The sequence below is a fragment of the Leptonychotes weddellii genome, chromosome 7 (assembly GCF_054177405.1).
Source record: "Leptonychotes weddellii isolate Sample4059 chromosome 7, ASM5417740v2, whole genome shotgun sequence".
In the NCBI taxonomy this organism is placed as follows: domain Eukaryota; kingdom Metazoa; phylum Chordata; class Mammalia; order Carnivora; family Phocidae; genus Leptonychotes; species Leptonychotes weddellii.
Genome location: NC_138375.1, coordinates 96,909,229 through 96,927,390, shown reverse-complemented (window position 1 = coordinate 96,927,390; position 18,162 = coordinate 96,909,229). Strand labels below are relative to the sequence as shown.

At 36.2% G+C, this 18,162-nt stretch overlaps 1 protein-coding gene and 1 pseudogene across 2 annotated transcripts in view; both read left to right on the top strand.

Moving 5' to 3' along the window:
• The window catches only part of CWC27 (CWC27 spliceosome associated cyclophilin), a 193,941-nt gene that overhangs the window by 125,841 nt on the left and 49,938 nt on the right, over positions 1 to 18,162 (top strand). The gene's annotated exons all lie outside the window — the stretch shown is intronic.
• LOC145722698 (large ribosomal subunit protein uL30 pseudogene) lies at positions 3,550 to 4,548 on the top strand (annotated as a pseudogene).

Sequence of the window (18,162 nt, the reverse complement as noted above, 5' to 3'; positions counted from 1 at the left end):
CCTAGGCTTGCTTTTTCCTTATGTGCATTAGGATTCTATATTTGATTTTCTGTTCATTAATCCATATTTATTGAGTGTCACTATATTCTAAGCCTTATTCAAGACACTGAAGATAAAACAGAACAAATTGATGAAGTGTGTGTTCTCATGGGCCTTACATTCCAGTTGGGAGTTGGCAATGGGGTGGGTAGGGACTGGCAATAAAGAAAATAAATACAAATATTATGTTAGGTGATGCCAGTTCTGCCAGTTTTAAGTTGACAGAAAGATTGTTTGTTTTAATATGTCTGTGTTTTAAGATTAGTGTTGTAAAGGAAATTACTACAGGGCAGACTTCAAATAAAGGGAGGGAAAGAATATAATATACTACTTCCCGCCCAAAGCTATCCCAGAGAATGCCTTTTCAGCTTCTTTGACTTTGTTACTTTTTAACTTCTCTCTGAGCTGGGATTAGTTGCCATTTTATATTTTGAGCAGTCAGCTAACTTTGATTTGGTCTAAAAATGAAGAGGCATTCCTAAAAACTGTTCTAAAAAAATGGTGAGTTTTACTATGTAATAGCAATGTTTGTTGAACATTAAACTTCAAATTAGTTCATTTGGTTAAGTATTTATAATGACGAATAGAATTCTTTAGATATTTGATATTATTACTAGTTTAAAATAATATGTAAGTAAAATATGTGTATATAATAATCACAAATATGCATATTTCTAACTCAGATTTAGCAAGTGCAGTATTTTTTAAAATTCAACTCTTACTTGAACTGATATATTGTTTGTAATTTTATGGGATAGCTTAAAATTTTTAGTTCAATAATAGAAGGATGGCAAGAGTTTCAGAACAGTTACATCATTTCACAAAGCTGGAAGAAATTCCAATACAGAGATTGTCATGTTTATATTGTTCATTCTGCACTGTGTTCTCCACATGGCTTCTCTGTGCCAAGCATTTTCCACAGTCTTCACATCTCCAGTGCCAACCCTGCCTCTCTGCCCCAACCTTGTACAGATTACCTCATCTTTCTTCTTTTGAAAAGACCATCTATATGAACTTCTCTCCACCACAGAATTTCTGTTTTCCCACCCACTTCTCCAGCCTGTCTTTTCTCTCAGGACAGAGTGACCCTAGTTCTTTTCAAGACTACCCAGCCCCCCACCCCTTCCCACAGTCTTCAGAAACTTTTCCTTCTCCTTGTCCTTTTGCAGAAGTCTCTCCATATCCACTGACTTTTTTCCTTCTGTCTCAATGTATTCGTTTAGTCCCCAACCTTAAAGATATGGTTTTAACCTTGTTTCTTCTATGTGCTCCCTTCTAAACTCTGCTTCCACTGTTAACCGGTTTCTGAAACCCCTGTCTCTCCTCATTCACAACTATTAATTATTCTTGGGATCTAGCTTCCCAGCTTCACAAGTGTACCAGAATTGTTCTTTCAGAAGTCAGCAGTCACCCATCACCACTGCCTCTTCAGGCTGACAACATCGGGGTCCCAGCTGTGTTTCTGAAATACAGTTTTTACTCTTGTGCAGCACAAATAAACATTTAAAAGAGCAGATATTCAATATGATATTAGGTAATGATTATATTGCTTTTTTTCCATAGTTAGAATGGTTTGGTTTGGTTTTTTTTTTTTTTCCTTTTAGCAGTCTCCAGTAAGGCTAGCATTGGAAAGGAGATTATTAGCAGATTATTTCAAATAAAGGCAGAAAAAAGTCATAATTTACCACTTCCTTCCTAGGGGTATACTGAAAAATGCCTTTTTAGGATCTTTTTTTTTTTATTCTTTGAAAGTAAGGGGGAAAACTAAGTGCAAAGCAATATATGCTATATAAATGCTATGTAATATATATATATATTGCCTTTTATGTGAAAAAATAAAATACAAGGACACATACACATGCACACACACATATTCTATAGAATAGCTATAATATTAAAGAAACAAACAAACTAACAAATGTTGGCAAAGTTGTGGAGAAATTGGAACCCTCATACATTGCTGGTAGGATTATAAAAGGGTGTAGCCACTTTGGAAAAAGTTTAACAGTTCTCAAAAAGTTAAACAATGAATTACCATATGATGTAGAAATTCCATGCCTAGGTATATACCTAACAGAATTAAAAACAAGTGCTCAGGGCACCTGGATGGCTCAGTCGTTAAGCGTCTGCCTTCGGCTCACGTCATGATCCCAGGGTCCTGGGCTCGAGCCCCACATGAGCTCCCTGCTCAGTGGGGAGCCTGCTTCTCCCTCTCCCACTCCCCCTGCTTGTGTTCCCTCTCTCACTGTGTCTCTCTCTGCCAAATAAATAAATAAAATCTTTAAAAAACAAACAAGTGTTCAAACAAAAACTTGTACACAGATGTTCACAGCAGCATTACTCATAATGGCCAACAAGTGGAAACAAGACAAACAACCTAAAAAAATGTGATATATCCATATAATGAAATATAATTCAGCCAAGAAAAGGGATAAAGTATTGATTCATGCTGCAACATGGATGAACCTTGAAAATATTATGCTAAGTGAAAGAAGCCAGTCACAAAAAGCCACATGTTGTATGATTCCATTTATATGGAATGTCCCAAATAGGCAAATCTGTAGAAACAGAAAGATTAGTGGTTGACAGGGGCTGCAGGAAGGTGAGAATTCTGACTGCTAAGAGTGTTTCTGCTAATAAGATACGGGGTTTCCTTTTGGAGCAATGAAAATGTTCTGAATTAATATCATACTGATTGTTGTGCAATACTGTGATTATACTAAAAATACAAATTAAAATGATGAATTATCTTATATGAATTTTATCTCAATAAAAAGATCCAAAAAGTAATAACTGAGGACAATAATGAAATTTAAGCCATTGGGGAAAAACAGGAATCCATGACTTCATAATACTATAAACAAATGAATGAATACTTAGAAGAGAAAGGAAGTCTCCTCCTTACAGTAAGATGCCAACCAGTAAATGTGAAGGGTGTGGTAGAATTGGAAAATTACTATTTTCATAGTAAAGACTGGTTTGGCAAAAATCATCAATGGATACTAAATCTAGAGGGAATGTTTGATGAGCGGTATATTTCCATGATCTTAAATCTCCCTGATTGCTTATTAGGTGCAACGTAAAACACATAAGAGAAACCAGGTAACAAGTTGACTGCCTGATCAGAATTAACATCAGCGGGACACCTGGGTGGCTTGGTCTGGTAAACTTCTGCCTTTGGCTCAGGTCATGATCCCGGAGTCCTGGGATCAAGTCCCACATCGGGCTCCCTGCTCAGCGGGGAGTCTGCTTCTCCTTCTCCCTCTGCCCCTCTACCTGCTTGTGCTCTGTCTCTCCCTCTCTCTCAAAATAAATAAATATAATCTTAAAAAAAAAAAATTAACATCAGCAACATGGGACAACATATATCTCCTAATGATACCCTGAGAAGAACACAAAATCAGGCACTGTTCTATGGTCTTCTGGCTAGGAATGCATAACCTGAATCTAATTATAAGGGAGCATCAGACAAACCCAAACTGTTTTTTAGAAAAACAACTGCCCGCTCTTTTTCCGGCTGGAACCATGGAGGGTGCAGAAGAGAAGAAAAAGAAGGTTCCTGCTGTGCCAGAAACCCTTAAGAAGAAGTGAAGGAATTTCGCAGAGTTGAAGATCAAGCGTCTGAGGAAGAAGTTTGCTCAGAAGATGCTTTGAAAGGCAAGAAGGAAGCTTATCTGTGAAAAAGCTAAGCATTACCACAAGGAATATAGGCAGATGTACAGAACTGAGATTCGAATGGCAAGGATGGCAAGAAAAGCTGGCAACTTCTACGTACCTGCGGAACCCAAATTGGCATTTGTCATCAGGATCAGAGGTATCAATGGTGTGAGCCCAAAGGTTTGAAAGGTGTTGCAGCTTCTTCACCTTCGCCAGATCTTCAATGGCACCTTTGTTAAGCTCAACAAGGCTTCAGTTAACATGCTAAGGATTGTGGAACCTTATATAGCATGGGGGTACCCAAACCTGAAGTCGGTGAATGAATTGATCTACAAGCGTGGTTATGGCAAAATCAACAAGAAGCGAATTGCCCTGACAGATAACACATTGATTGCCCGATCTCTTGGTAAATATGGCATCATCTGCATGGAGGATCTGATTCACGAGATCTATACTGTTGGAAAACGTTTCAAAGAAGCAAACAACTTTTTATGGCCCTTCAAATTATCTTCTCCACGAGGGGGAATGAAGAAAAAGACCACCCATTTTGTAGAAGGTGGAGATGATGGTAACAGGGAAGACCAGATCAATAGGCTTATTAGAAGGATGAACTAAGGTATCTACCATGATTATTTTTGTAAACTGGTCGGTTAATAAATGACTACTCTCAAATGGAAATGTGTTGTTGTCTTGGTGACTTTTTGCTAGCCTGACTCTGCTGTCCCTTAACTATTAAAGCAAATCTTGGTGTGTGATAAAAGTCCTCAGCCTTTGCGTGCAAAACTAGGGTCTAGTTTGTATCTTGGTGGAAAACATTCCTTGGGTTTATTAAAGACTCTTCTGTACAAAGAATATATCTTAATTTTTCACTTTTGAATTGTGCCACTGAGTTAGCCAAGATGGGTCTGTTCTAAGAAAGCCTATTTCATAGGCCTTTGTGCATGATTTATAAATAAAAATACTGTTGCTGAAATTCTTAAAAAAAAAAAAAAGAAAAGAAAAACAACTGCCCTGTGTTCTTGAAAAATGTCCATGTTACAAAATTCAAAGAAAGGCTGAGGAGACTAAAAGAGACATCAAAACTACACACAGTACATAATCCTGTACTGGATCCTGGAACAAAGGGAAAAATAATGCTAAAAAATACATTATTGGGCACTTGACCAAATTGGAATATGGGTGGTATATTAAAGTATTGCATCAGTATTATATTTTTGGATTTGATAACCAAGCTATAGTTACATTAAAAGATTATCTTTGTTCTTATGAATTACAAATGAAGTATTAAGGAGTAAAGGGCCATGATGTATGGCAAACTATTTTCAAGTTGAAAAAAATATACATGCAAAGGGAGAAAAAATAAAACCTGCAGTAAAATGTTAAAAATTGGTGATCTTGCAGAGAAAATATGAGTTTTCGTATTACTCCATATTACATTTAACTTTTCTGTAAGTTTAAAATTATTTCAAAATAAAAACATTAAAATGTTGTGATTTTTAAAAACATATTGGTGGACTGTCATTTTTTCTTTTGCTTTTGCCTTTACCTTATGAAGTATTTTAAGCACACAGAAAAGTACAGGGATTTAACCTGGTTTTTTACCCAAATCATATTTTTTTGTATTTATTTTAGATTTTTTTTAAATACAAACTTTACAGATACTGTTTAAGTCCACTGTATACTCTTCAGTTTCATTTCTCTCTCCCACAAAAGTATCCACTACCCAGAAGCGAACGTGTTTCCTTCCTGTGCATGTTTTTAACCTTTTACTACATTGGTTTGTATGTAGCTGTTTAAGGTAATAATATTGTTGAGTATGCCACTTTATATAAGTGGTATCAAATGGCATGTGTCTGACCACGCCTTGTTTTTTTTACTTAACATTATGCTTTCCACACTTATCCATGTTTTTAAATGTAGTACATGTTTATTCATTTTAAATGATACAGTCACTGAATGCTTATGCCAGTTTATTTTTCTCCTCTTCATGGACTTTGAGGTTGTTCCCATGTATTTTCTACTTTAAACATTTTGCAGAAAGCACCCTTATACATTTCTCCTGTGCATATAAACAAGAGTTTTTTTAGAATATGTCTTGAAATGGAATTGCTGGGTCTGGGTTGTCATTATCATCGTAATTGTAATAGCAGATGTTTACCAATGCTGTGTGCCAAGAACTGTTCTAAGTGTCTCGTATGTATTTATTTAATTCTCAAAACAATAGATAGACACTACTATTATCCACATTCTACAGATAAAGAAACTGAGTTATAGTGGTTAAATAAATTGTCCAAAATCCTGTAGGTAGGACACGTCAGAGGCCCGATTGAACTGATGTATGTTCTTAGCAGATACGCTATGCACAAACCATACTCTGTGGAGTACGCACACCTCTGGCTCCTCTAGATATTGCCATTTCTTCCAGAGTGGTTTTACCAAGTTACACTCGCGACAGCTAATAGAAGTGTTTTTTAAAGTTCTTAATTTGTAAAATTAAAAAGCAACTCATCCATTAAAGCTTGTTTGGAATGTTTACAAATCTTTAAAATCTGCAAGTCTGAAAAACACTTCCTTACATGACACTGTTTACAGGAACATGCTTTATAGAATCATAAGGCTGGACTCACCGGCTTCCTTACTTGACACTGTTTAGAAGAACATGCTTTTATAAGATTATTAGGCTGGGATCCTTGGCCTTTAAAAGGCCCAGCTATAGGAAGTTTCCTTAAATTCATCTGCATCCAGACTGTTCTATCAGCCATCCAGGCTTGAAACCTCATTAACCTTTAATGGCGCTCGTCTTTTCCTCACCCCTCACCTTGTCCTTATACTTGGTTCCTTACCCTGAGCCTGTGTCACATTCAGCCAAGTGATAACTCTGAGGCACTCACCCGTTGTGGCATCTCTCATCTATTGTCTTTTAGTCCCATAGGCTAGTTCAGGGTCTTAATACATCTTTCTTGGCACTATTACAAGAAACTTAAACTGGTCTTTTCCTCTAGAATCTCCCTAGAAGTGACCCATTCTATACACTGGTACTAGAGTGATCTTAATATAATTATTATATTATTCCTTGGCCCACAAACTTTTAGTAGTGTCTTATTGCATACTAAATTAAGTTTAAAAAAACCATCTACCTCTGCTCCATAATCTTGATTTCAAGTGGTATATCATTTTATCCCCTATTACAGCCCTATATCTATCAGTAGAACATAAACAGGTCTGGAGTGGAGCTGAATAATTTGCATTTTAAGATTTTATTTATTTATTTGACAGAGAGAGCACATGTAGGCAGAGTGGCAGGCAGAGGGAGGAGCAGGCTCCCCACTGAGCAGAGAGCCCTAAGTGGGGCTCGATCCCAGGACCCTCCCAAGCCAAAGGCAGATGCTTAACTGACTGAGCCACCCAGGCGCCCCTGAATAATTTGCATTTCTATCAAGTTTTCAAGTAAAGCTGCTGGTGCAGGTCCAGTATGGGTACCACACTCAGAACTACGGCTCTAGCTAATCTGTAGGACACAGCATCAGGTCTTATAAATGAGCTGTTCATTGGATATATGTTGACTCTTGAGCAACAGGAGTTTGAACTGACCAGGTCCACTTATACATGGATTTTTTTACAGTACAGTAGTGTAAAGGTATTCCTTCTTTATGATTTTCTTAGCATTTTCTTTTCTTTAGCTTACTTTATTGTAAGAATATAGTATATAATAGATATATAAATTATGTGTTAATCAACTATTTATATTATCTGTCCACAGTATGCTTTTAGTAGTTAAGTTTTGGAGGAGTCAAAAATTACATGCAAATTTCTGACTGCCCTGGGGCTCTGCCCCTCTAATGTCCAAATTGTTCAAGGGTCATCTGTGTATTGAATAGTATTAAATCTCTTTTTTTAAAGCCTAGAAAAATTTATTTTCCCTTAGTCTCCCTTAGTCTCAGAAGAGATGATTACTTTTTTTTAAAAAAAGTTTTAAAGTTAGAGAAAAGTTACAAGAACAACAATGAACCCTTATGTATCTTTACTTCAGTTCACCAGTGGTTTATATTTTGTTACATTTGCATGTGCTCTATGTATGTATATATGTTTGTATATATACATAATTTTTTTTCTTGAACAATTTGACTGCACCTTAGTGATAGATCTTTCCTCTAAATGCCTAAGCATATATTTCTTAAAAAGAAGGACTTTCTCTTACATAACCAATATAATTATCAAGATCAAGAAATTTAATATTGATATAATACTACTATCTAGTTCACAGTCAAAATTCATATTTTGTTGTTGTTTTTCAAATGTCCTTTAGACCTATTTAGTTTTTTTCCTAGTCCAGAAACCAAGCTAAGATAATGTATCAAATTTAGTTATAAGCAAATTTTTAAGATTGTGTAAATATGTCAGATCTCATCAAACTTTTACCCATTAGTTTTAGCATTCACTGATCATTTTCTAACTCCATCATTCCTTTTATATTTATACTTTGCATTCCATTATAAAAAAAGATCTTCCCGGGGCACCTGGGTGGCTCAGTCGTTAAGCGGTTAAGCGTCTGCGTTCAGCTCAGGCCCACATCGGGCTCCCCCCTGCTCGGCGGGAAGCCTACTTCTCCCTCTCCCACTCCCCCTGCTTGTGTTCTCTTTCTCTCTGTCAAATAAATAAATAAAATCTTAAAAAAAAAAATCTTCCCTTCTCCATTTACTTAAGTATATCATGGAATCTTATTTCATGGGTTATAGTCTGTTTTTATCATTATTTATTTTGGTGCTCAAAATAAATATTTTTATTTTATTTGGCCAGTGGGAGCCCCCTCAGCCTGGTTCCTGTGTTCTTTTGATATTTTTCCATTATTTTGACTGCTTCCTTATTTTCTGATTTAACTAGATGTTCTATACTTATACTTTCCTTGCCCCTGCCCTGGAATCACCCTTTTTTCTAAGGAGCTCTGTTTTCTTTTAGTGGAGAATAGTATTTAGAAATCAGTATGTGGGTGCTAGGTGTGCTCATTCCTATTGCTCCTAGGCTTTCTCAGCCAACAGAGCAGAGAGAAATACTGATAGACTAATTATAGTCCCCACACCACGGTACATTCTATTCTTTCTCTCCTTCCATAATTGTAACCAATACCAAGAATCCTTGTACCTTTGCTATTTTTTTACTCAGGCAAATACATCATTTAAAAATTAACACATATGTAGGGGCACCTGGATGACTCAGTTAAGTGTCCGACTCTTGATTTCGGTTCAGGTCACAATCTCAGGGTCGTGAGATCGAGCCCCGAGTCGAGGCTTAAGATTCTCTCTCTCTTTCTCCCTCTGCTCCTTACCCCACCCCTGCACACACTCTCTCTCTCCCTAAAAAAAAAAAAAAAAAAAAAAAAGAATTTAACACATTTATTGCAGAAAATTTTTATCAGTTAAATTGCTAAATGCAAAAATCTTACATTTGTGAGACATTTTAGCCCCTCTGCTGCACTATGAGGAGTATGATTTCACGGAATCCTACCTCAGACAGATGAGGGCTTCATGATTTAGGGGATAGGCGATCTTGGGCAAGTCACTTCTGAGCTCAGTTTCCTTACCTGTAAGATGGGAATAATAATAAGTAAGTAAATTTGTTTTAAGATATTAAATAATATATGTCACCAACCACAGACTTCTTAGCATAGCAAGCATTCAGCAAATTATAACTGTTTTGCAGATTATCAAGGCAGTTATTTATATGTGTAGACAAATAGTTTATTGATAGCATGGTGAGTATATTATACTAGATTAAAGCACTTGTTGTTATTGTTCTTGTTGTTTTAATTCCAGTATAGTTAGTATACAGTGTTATATTTCAGGTGTACAACGTAGTGATTCAACAATTCTATACATTACTCAGTGCTCATTCAGGATAAGTGTACTTTTAATCCCCTTCACCTGTTTCACCTAACCTGCCCCACCCACCTCCTGTCTAGTAACCACCAGTTTGTTCTCTAAAGTTAAGAGTGCTTTTTGGTTTGTCTCTTTTTATCTTCATTTGTTTTGTTTCTTAAATTCCACATAAAAGTGAAATCATATGAAATCAGTCTTTCTCTGACTGATTTATTTCACTTAGTATTATATACCCTCTAGATCAATCCATGTTTTTGCAAACGGCAAGATTTCATTCTTTTTTGTGGCTGAGTAATATTCCATTGTGTATGTATACCACAAGTTCTTTTCATCCATCCATCTATCAGTGGATCCTTGGGTTGCTTCCGTAATTTGGCTATTGTAAATAATGCTGCCATAAACATAGGGGTGCATGTATCTTTTCAAAATAGTATTTTCAGGAGCGCCTGGGTAGCTTAGTTGGTTAAGCATCTGCTTCAGCTCAGGTCATGATCTCAGGGTCCTGGGATTGAGCCCCACATCAGGCTCCCTGCTCAGTGGGGAGTCTGCTTCTCCCTCTCTCTCTCCCTCTCTCTTTCTCTCTCTAATAAATAAATAAAATCTTTAAAAAATAGTATTTTCATATTATTTGGGTAAATACCCAGTAATGGAATTACTGGATCATAGGGTAGTTCTATTGTTAATTTTTTGAGGAACCTCTATACTGTTTTCCATAATGGCTGTACCAGTTTGCATTCCCACAAACAGTGCACTAGGGTTCCTTTTTCTCCACATCGTCACCAACACTTGTTTCTTGTGTTTCTGATTTTAGCCATTCCTACAGGTGTGAGGTGATATCCCATTGTGGTTTTGATGTGCATTTCCCTGATGATGAGCAATGTTAAGCATCTTTTCATGTGTCTGTTGGCCATCTGGATGTCTTTTCACATCTTTCCTTTTTTTAATTGGATTATTTGTTTTTTTGGTGTTGAGTTATACAAGTTCTTTACATATTTTGGATTCTAACCCTTTATCAGATATGTCATTTGCAAATATCTTCTCCCATTCAGTGGGTTGGTTTTTAGTTTTATTGACTGTTTCCTTTGCTTTGTAGAAGCTTTTTATCTTGATGTAGTCCCAATCATTTACTTTTGCTTTTGTTTCCCTTGCATCAGGAGACATATCTAGAAAAATGTTGCAATGATCCATGTCAGAGAAATTACTGCCTATGCTCTCTTCTAGGATTTTTATGGTTTCAGGTCTCACATTTAGGTCTTTAATCCATTTGGAGTTGATTTTTTTGTGTGTGTAAGAAAGTGGTCCAGTTTCATTCTTTTGCATGTAGCTGTCTAGTTTTCCCAACACCACTTGGTGAAAAGACTGTCTCTTTCCTATTGCATATTCTTGCTTCCTTTGTCAAAGATTAATTGGCCATATAATCATAGGCTTATTTGGGGCTTTCTATCCTGTTCCATTGATCTATGTGTCTCAACCATACTGTTTTGATACTACAGCTTTGTAGTATATCTTTAAATCTGGGATTGTGATACCTCCAGTTTTGTTCTTCTTTTTCAGGATCGCTTTAGCTATTCAGGGTCTTTTGGGGTTCCATACAAATTTTATAATTATTTGTTCTACTTCTGTTAGATTAAAGCATTTTTAAGGGCAGGAGGTGTTATATATTATACTAGTAAAGAAAAAAATTTGCAGCAGATCTTTTTAAAATAAATAAACGATATAGTTATATATTATAAAAGCATATTATATATTGTACATAAATTATATATAAATTAATATATGTATATATATTATATTTAAGGCAAAGTTAAGACTCTTAAGTTATTTAAGAGTCACAGTTTTATATACACCACAAGATTGATGAATACATGTGTTATTTGCTGTCAGAATGTGCTTGGTCAGACTGTTTTTAGCTTTTATGTTTATAACAAGTAATGAAAACATTGGCTTTCCAGTCAACCAAATATTTGTTTTGCTGCTACTTACTTGTTACTGTAGACTAAATAATTTTTCTTGCCCTCAGCAGCATAAATATGGTTTTAGTCCATCTTGTGGACACTTCAGCTTTCATTTTATTCCTTTGCATATAATGCCACATGTGTGCTCCTATAATAAAATCGTAAGTACTTTATTTTCTGTCATATGGTGAAGGAGCTCATTGTACTCATGTATACAAAAATGATTCCAGAAAAAAAAGATAATGGTATCTGCTAAAATGAAAGAGGGAAAGAGAATGCTGGCATGGAACATAGAAATATAACTCTTCTAAAGAAAAAAACAGACATCGAAACTCTTAAATGTCTAAAACAGGGCATCCTGTATGCTTTTCAATAAAAACTGGTGATAGCTGTGGTAAAATATTTCATCAGTATGATTGTACTCCTAGGTCAAAAAAAGATGGAGACAAGGGGGGAAAAATGAAGTTAATGAATAAAACAAATGTTACCCTAGATCATGGCCCTATTCGTGTCTCACTAAGGAGAGGTATAAGGATTATATGAAATATATTTATTTTTATAAAGGAATTCAAGAAATTATCAGAAAATACTGATACAGGACAAAACATTTTATAATGAGCATTCAAACAGTAGCAAGCTGATTTTCACAATCTGGGAAGTTCACTGCATTTCAAGTCAAAGTCAGCTAAACCTGCTTCTACTTCTTAGCACCCTGTACTTACCCCATCTTACCACTTAGAGCATAGGAGTATAATTATCTCTTTATTTGCTGGTGTACATCAATATACCATGAATTTCTTTTCTTTTTTTTTTTTTAAAAGATTTTATTTATTTGACAGAGAGAGACACAGTGAGAGAGGGAACACAAGCAGGGGGAGTGGGAGAGGGAGAAGTAGGCTCCCCGCCGAGCAGGGAGCCCGACGCGGGGCTCGATTCCAGGACCCTGGGATCATGACCCGAGCCGAAGGCAGACGCTTAACGACTGAGCCACCCTGGTGCCCCAGTATACCATGAATTTCTGAAAAACATCCATCTTGATCATAGTTCATTTATTTAACAAATACTTATTGAGTGCATACTATGTGCCAGGTACATTTTTGATACTTTGGAATCACCAGTTAACTAAATAAAGGCCTCTGGAATCCTTTGCAATGTATATGCATATCAAATCATTGCAGTGTAAACTTTAAATGTCTTAAAATTTTATTTGTTAATTATACCTCAAGTTGAAAAAAAAGGCCTCTGCCTTACTGGACCTTATATTCTACCCATATTTGCAAAGTTATTGACACACACATTATAGATTTCCCCTCACTGTCACAAGATGTCTGTAGCAGCACGAAGCATAGTGTCTTCATAGAACAGCATCCATAGCAGAAGGAAAGGTAGATGCAAGAACCTTTCTCTTTCTGGACCCTTCTCTTACTGGGAAAGAAAATCTTTCCCAGAACCCCCACCAGACTTCTCTTTGCATATCACTGGCCAAAAGTGGATCTACTGAGAGTGAACATGTGACCTGGACCAATCAATGGCAAAGCGGAGTGGGATTTCTCAACTATAAGTAAGCAGAGGAAAACTTCTTTCACCACAACTACCAACTCAACTGCACTGTTGATCACTCCCTCCTCTCTGAATCACCCTTTTACTTGACCTCTCATTTCTTCTTATACTATACTTACTTCTTTACTGGTGTCTTTTAACCTTATGGATTTAAATATCATCTATATGCTTATAAATTCCAAAGTGTTTAATAGACATCTTAAACCTAACATGTCCCAAATTGAACTACTGATCTTATCTTCCAAACCTGTTCCTCCTGAAATCTTCCCTATCTCAGTTAATCTTTGAGTCACCCTTGACTCCTCTCTTTCTTTTATACCACTCATCCAACTGATCAACAAATCTAGGATATATAACCTAGCCACTTCTGTTACCACGCTGGTGGGAGCCACAACCATTTCTCACCTAGATTAGTGCAGTTGTCTAGTAACTGGTTTCTGTTTCTAGACCTCTGAAAGTCTATTCTCAATATAGTAGCCAGGATAGTCCTTCAAAAATCTAAGTCAGATCTTGTCACACTTCTTTCTCTAACTCACCAGTGGGTTTCTTAAAAGCTAAAGCCCCTATGTTTGTCTAACAAGGGTTTGCATAATCTATGCCCCACCTCCTTTTTACCTCTGGTTTCATCTCCTTTTACTTCTCTCTCCTTCACTCTGTGAGTGGAGGCAGAGCAGCCTCTTTGCTCTGAGTACGTTTGGCATGCTCCCTGCCTCAGGGCCATTGCGCATGCTGTTACCCTGTCCGGACTGCAATTCCTCCTGATAATCCACATGACTCATTCCCTTACCTCTCAGGTCTTTTTCTCAGTGAAGCCTTCTCTGACCGCTTCTGCTGGGCACTCCCTAAACTGTGCTTCCTTACTTCATTGTTCTCTGTATTATATTACCACCTTCTGATACATTGTGTGTTTTACTTATTTACTGTTTTCTGTCTTCCCCACTGGAATTTTTGTCTGTTTTCTCTAAGAAATATTTGGCATGTGGTGGGCATTCAAAAAAATATTGGAAAAGGAATGAGTGAAATCAAAGATGAAAGATGAACTGAATGGCTTCAGTCATGATTTGTCCCCTGATACTGAACATTCTGGATTTTGTTAGCAAAAAAAAGAAGGTAGAAGAATTATTACTTGGGCAGTCAACTGTGTCTTTAACACAAGTCCATACTTGTGAGTAACTTTATACCTTTTTATTTTTTCCCCCTGCCCTCATTTGTCTCTTACAAGAACCCATGAGGAAAGTAGGACAGGTAGTATTTTGCACAAAAAAATTGTGGCTCAGATAATTAATTTTTCCCCAAGAACACCAACACAGCTGTTAGGACCTAAATTGCCTGATAGCAACTGCAATCCTCTTCCCAGTCAATAGCTAGTACAACATTTTGTGGAATACTGTATAATCTTTCATGTGAGTCAAGAGAGCCTTTACCTCCATAAAAGTGATTATGAATCTGCCTTTTTTTTTTTGCCTGTCATCTTAAAATGAAAAAAAAAAAAACCCAAACACTGCATATTTAATTCCTGTATCTTGGATTAAAGTACTTTTGTAATAGATAAATCAGCTACTGATATATTATTTACTACCATTATGTACTTTTTAACAAAATGGATTATCAGAATATGTTGCTTTGCTATCAGATTCCTCCAGGTTTTTCCCACATCATTCCCCTCTCCTCTTTACTGAAAATTCTCTCTCCTAGCAGCCATTCAAGCCAGAACCACAATCAAAATATTCCAAATGCTAAATAAAATTGTTATTTTTAATCAAGTAACATGAGCAGGCATGATTGTCATCTATTTCGTTAGGTGGTAGAGAAAAAGATACTTGTACACTTGTTTACCTAAAAGGAATTATTTAAGGTATTTAAATATGCTGAGATACTAGCTATGTCTATATACATAGACTATAAATGTGTACACATTATATAATGTATATAGTAAATGCGTATAATGAAATATCTAACACCTAAAACTATCCTGAATGTGATTTATTCCCTCTTTGACATTTCAAAATACACTTCCGGATTTTGTGGTTCCTTTTGGTGAATGTCAAGGTTATTATTTATCATTACATTGTGGATAAACAGATGTTCAGGTTCACAAAACTTGTGGAGAATGGAGTGAAGGACATTCAAGTTCCCTATTCAGTGAAGAAGACACAGTGGCTCCCCTTAGGTTCTGACATGAGGTTAGAGGATGGAGCAGAAGCAAGCACTTGGGCTATATTGGTCTGGGACTTGACAATACGTCTATGCAAAGTTTAAGAAAGGTGTTTATTAATGAAACTAGTATTTCCATTTGCCCTTACTAGCTTTTACAGTTATAAAAGTTACCTGTCTTGAGTTTTACTTCTTTCCCGCAATCAGATAAGCAATTTCTTTTCTATCTGATTTTTATATGGACATCATAGGTTGTTTGTGGTTTTTGGCTAGCATGGTGAGAAGTCAGGTCTCTCAGCTGACTAGGACTACCGTTCTTGTCTTTACTATTACTCTCCTGCTTAATCTGCTGATGTAAAAGGACCAAGCATAAGCTTGCATCAAGTAGAACTCAGTTTGGTTGCTAGTATGCATAGCTATGTGGCCACTTATTATTTCCTTTAGATTTATATTTTTCATCTCATTGTTTGAGTATCTTCTTTTCTACATCAGCCACTTGTTTTAGTTTCTTTGATCCTTTGTTTTCTAAAAACTAAAAACATTTCTTTTATCGGCAACTTGTGATAGTTCCATTCCAACCGTGTTTCTATATATCATCTTACTGCTACTTCCTAAAAAGGAAACATTCCCTCCAGCCAGCAACTGTTCCACCTTGTTCCTCATCAGTAGGGCTGGCACCAGTTCAAGTTCTGTCAACACTGTTCCATCAGATAAAGCTGTTGGTAACAGAAAGGACGAGAGGGGCTAGTGTGCATGCACACAATTCAAGCACCAGTAAGCAAGCTAACAGCATTCTTACTGCTTCCATGTTAGCCTGCACACCTGTGCCTTCCTTGAAGTCTACTCTAAGTTAGCTACCTTAGCGTTGATAGTGATACCTGTTCAGGTATGTATCCGCATCTGCCTGATAGTATTTTACTCATTTGGATAAGAGCTTGTGTTTTCTGGTTTTCATTGACAGAATGGCTAATAATTAAGCATATGTACAAGATCTTTACGTAAACATCATTTTTAATAAGCTAAACACCTAATCAGAATATAAGCAGTATGCCCACAATCTGTTATCATCTGTATTGTGTCACTAGTTATTAACAGAACTGGGTAAGCTTCACTTTTAGAAAATGTTAACAGCATGGGAAGTTTCAGTTCATCTAGCATAATGATGATCTTCTAGAAAGGAAGAAAACAAATGTCAGACAGAAATATTCCCTATGGACTTCCTCTCTCCGTAGAAAGAAAACTGGCATTACATGTAAAGTTTTTGGGGATAGAACATTATAAAACACATCACTGTGATTGCTGAGCCTCACCCCTAGAGTTTCAGATTCAGTAGGTATGGGATGGGGTCCGATAATTTGCATTTCAAATAAGCTCCCAGGTGCTGCTGATGCTTTAGGTTCAGGGTCACAGCTTGAGAACCACTCCTCTACCCAACATTAGAGGAGTGGTTTTCAAACATCAGAATCACCTATAAAAACAAAACAAAACAACAACAAAAATATCACTGTGTCCCAAGGAATAACCCTCATTCTGAACACTATCAGTCAGCTATGTTGAATCACATTTTGTGTGATGTGATCAGTTAAGTTGTGTCAAATCAGAAAAGATTCAGTCAAAATCTTCAATCTCTGAATTCTTTCCAGTTAGTATGATCCTTGCCAGTTCTGCTAAGGGCACAGAGTTTCCAAGCATTTGCACCATCTTTACTACTTGCTTCCTCTTTACCTTCTGCTCTTCTGTGAGTCCCTTTATCTGATAGTTTAGACTACAGATTAGAGATTAGAGCAGGATTTTCCAAACTGTAGCCAGTACTTCACTGGTGGATCATAAAAATCAGTAGCTTATCTTAATCAACATTTTTTATTTAATTAAATGGCATAGACCAGAAAACATAGAATGTATCACATGTGGCTAGGGTAAATATTCTTTTATGAAATTTTGAAATTTTTTTTCTTTATATTTTGTTGAACAATATAAAACTGCCATTTTTGTAGGTAAACAAAACAGAATGTCAGTAATTTCATATGGTTTAACCTTACATACAGTTTTATATGTTAGCTATATATCAAACATGTATGTGTGTAGAGTTAATATGAAAAAATACTTCCTGTGATACATCACAGTACAGAGTTAAAAAACCACTGGGTTTGAATAAATGTCTAATAGCACTGTGCTAAATAACCCTCCCAAAACCCACAGAATGTTTTTCTCTAGTTCTAAATTAGCTGGTCTCTGCTATGTAGAACAAGACTAATTCCTGGAAAGCAGTTTATATTTAATACTGAAACTGTATTAATAACTAATAGTCATAATTAAACAGTATTCATAATTAATAGCATTTCAGGTGCTTACTTGAATTTTGGTGTACAGATGAGCTATAACATTTAGAGACATTCAGAGCAGTGAGAACTGCTATAGTAAAGGAAAGCTTCACTGAGGGAGATGGAATGAAAAAATGAGGCTGCCTAGAGGAAAGGACACACTCCTTTTAACATCTTCATTTCTGTACCAAGAGTTCACTAGTTTGCAGAACCTTGATTCCATAGAAAAAATAATCTACAAGTCAGAAAGCATGAGCAGTACCCAGTTTTGATGAGGACCAGGTAACAGTTTGATCTTGACAACCACTAGCTTTAATGTGGTGAAGGACTTTCTGATTGGGAAGATTTACCCAATCTTTAGAGCTTATAGTACCTTACAAAAGAGCTTTAATTTTATTTACTTGGTGTTTTTTAGTTTTTCTTTTATATGTAATTTTTCTTTTAAGAACCTTGGGAAATATAGAAATTATAACCTCAGGGAAATGTATTATCTTACTTAGAAAATAAAAAATTTCTTAAGATTTCCTAAACTGGGGGCACCTGGGTAGGTCAGTTGGTTGAACATCTGACTCTTGATTTCAGCTCAGGTCATGATCTCAGGGC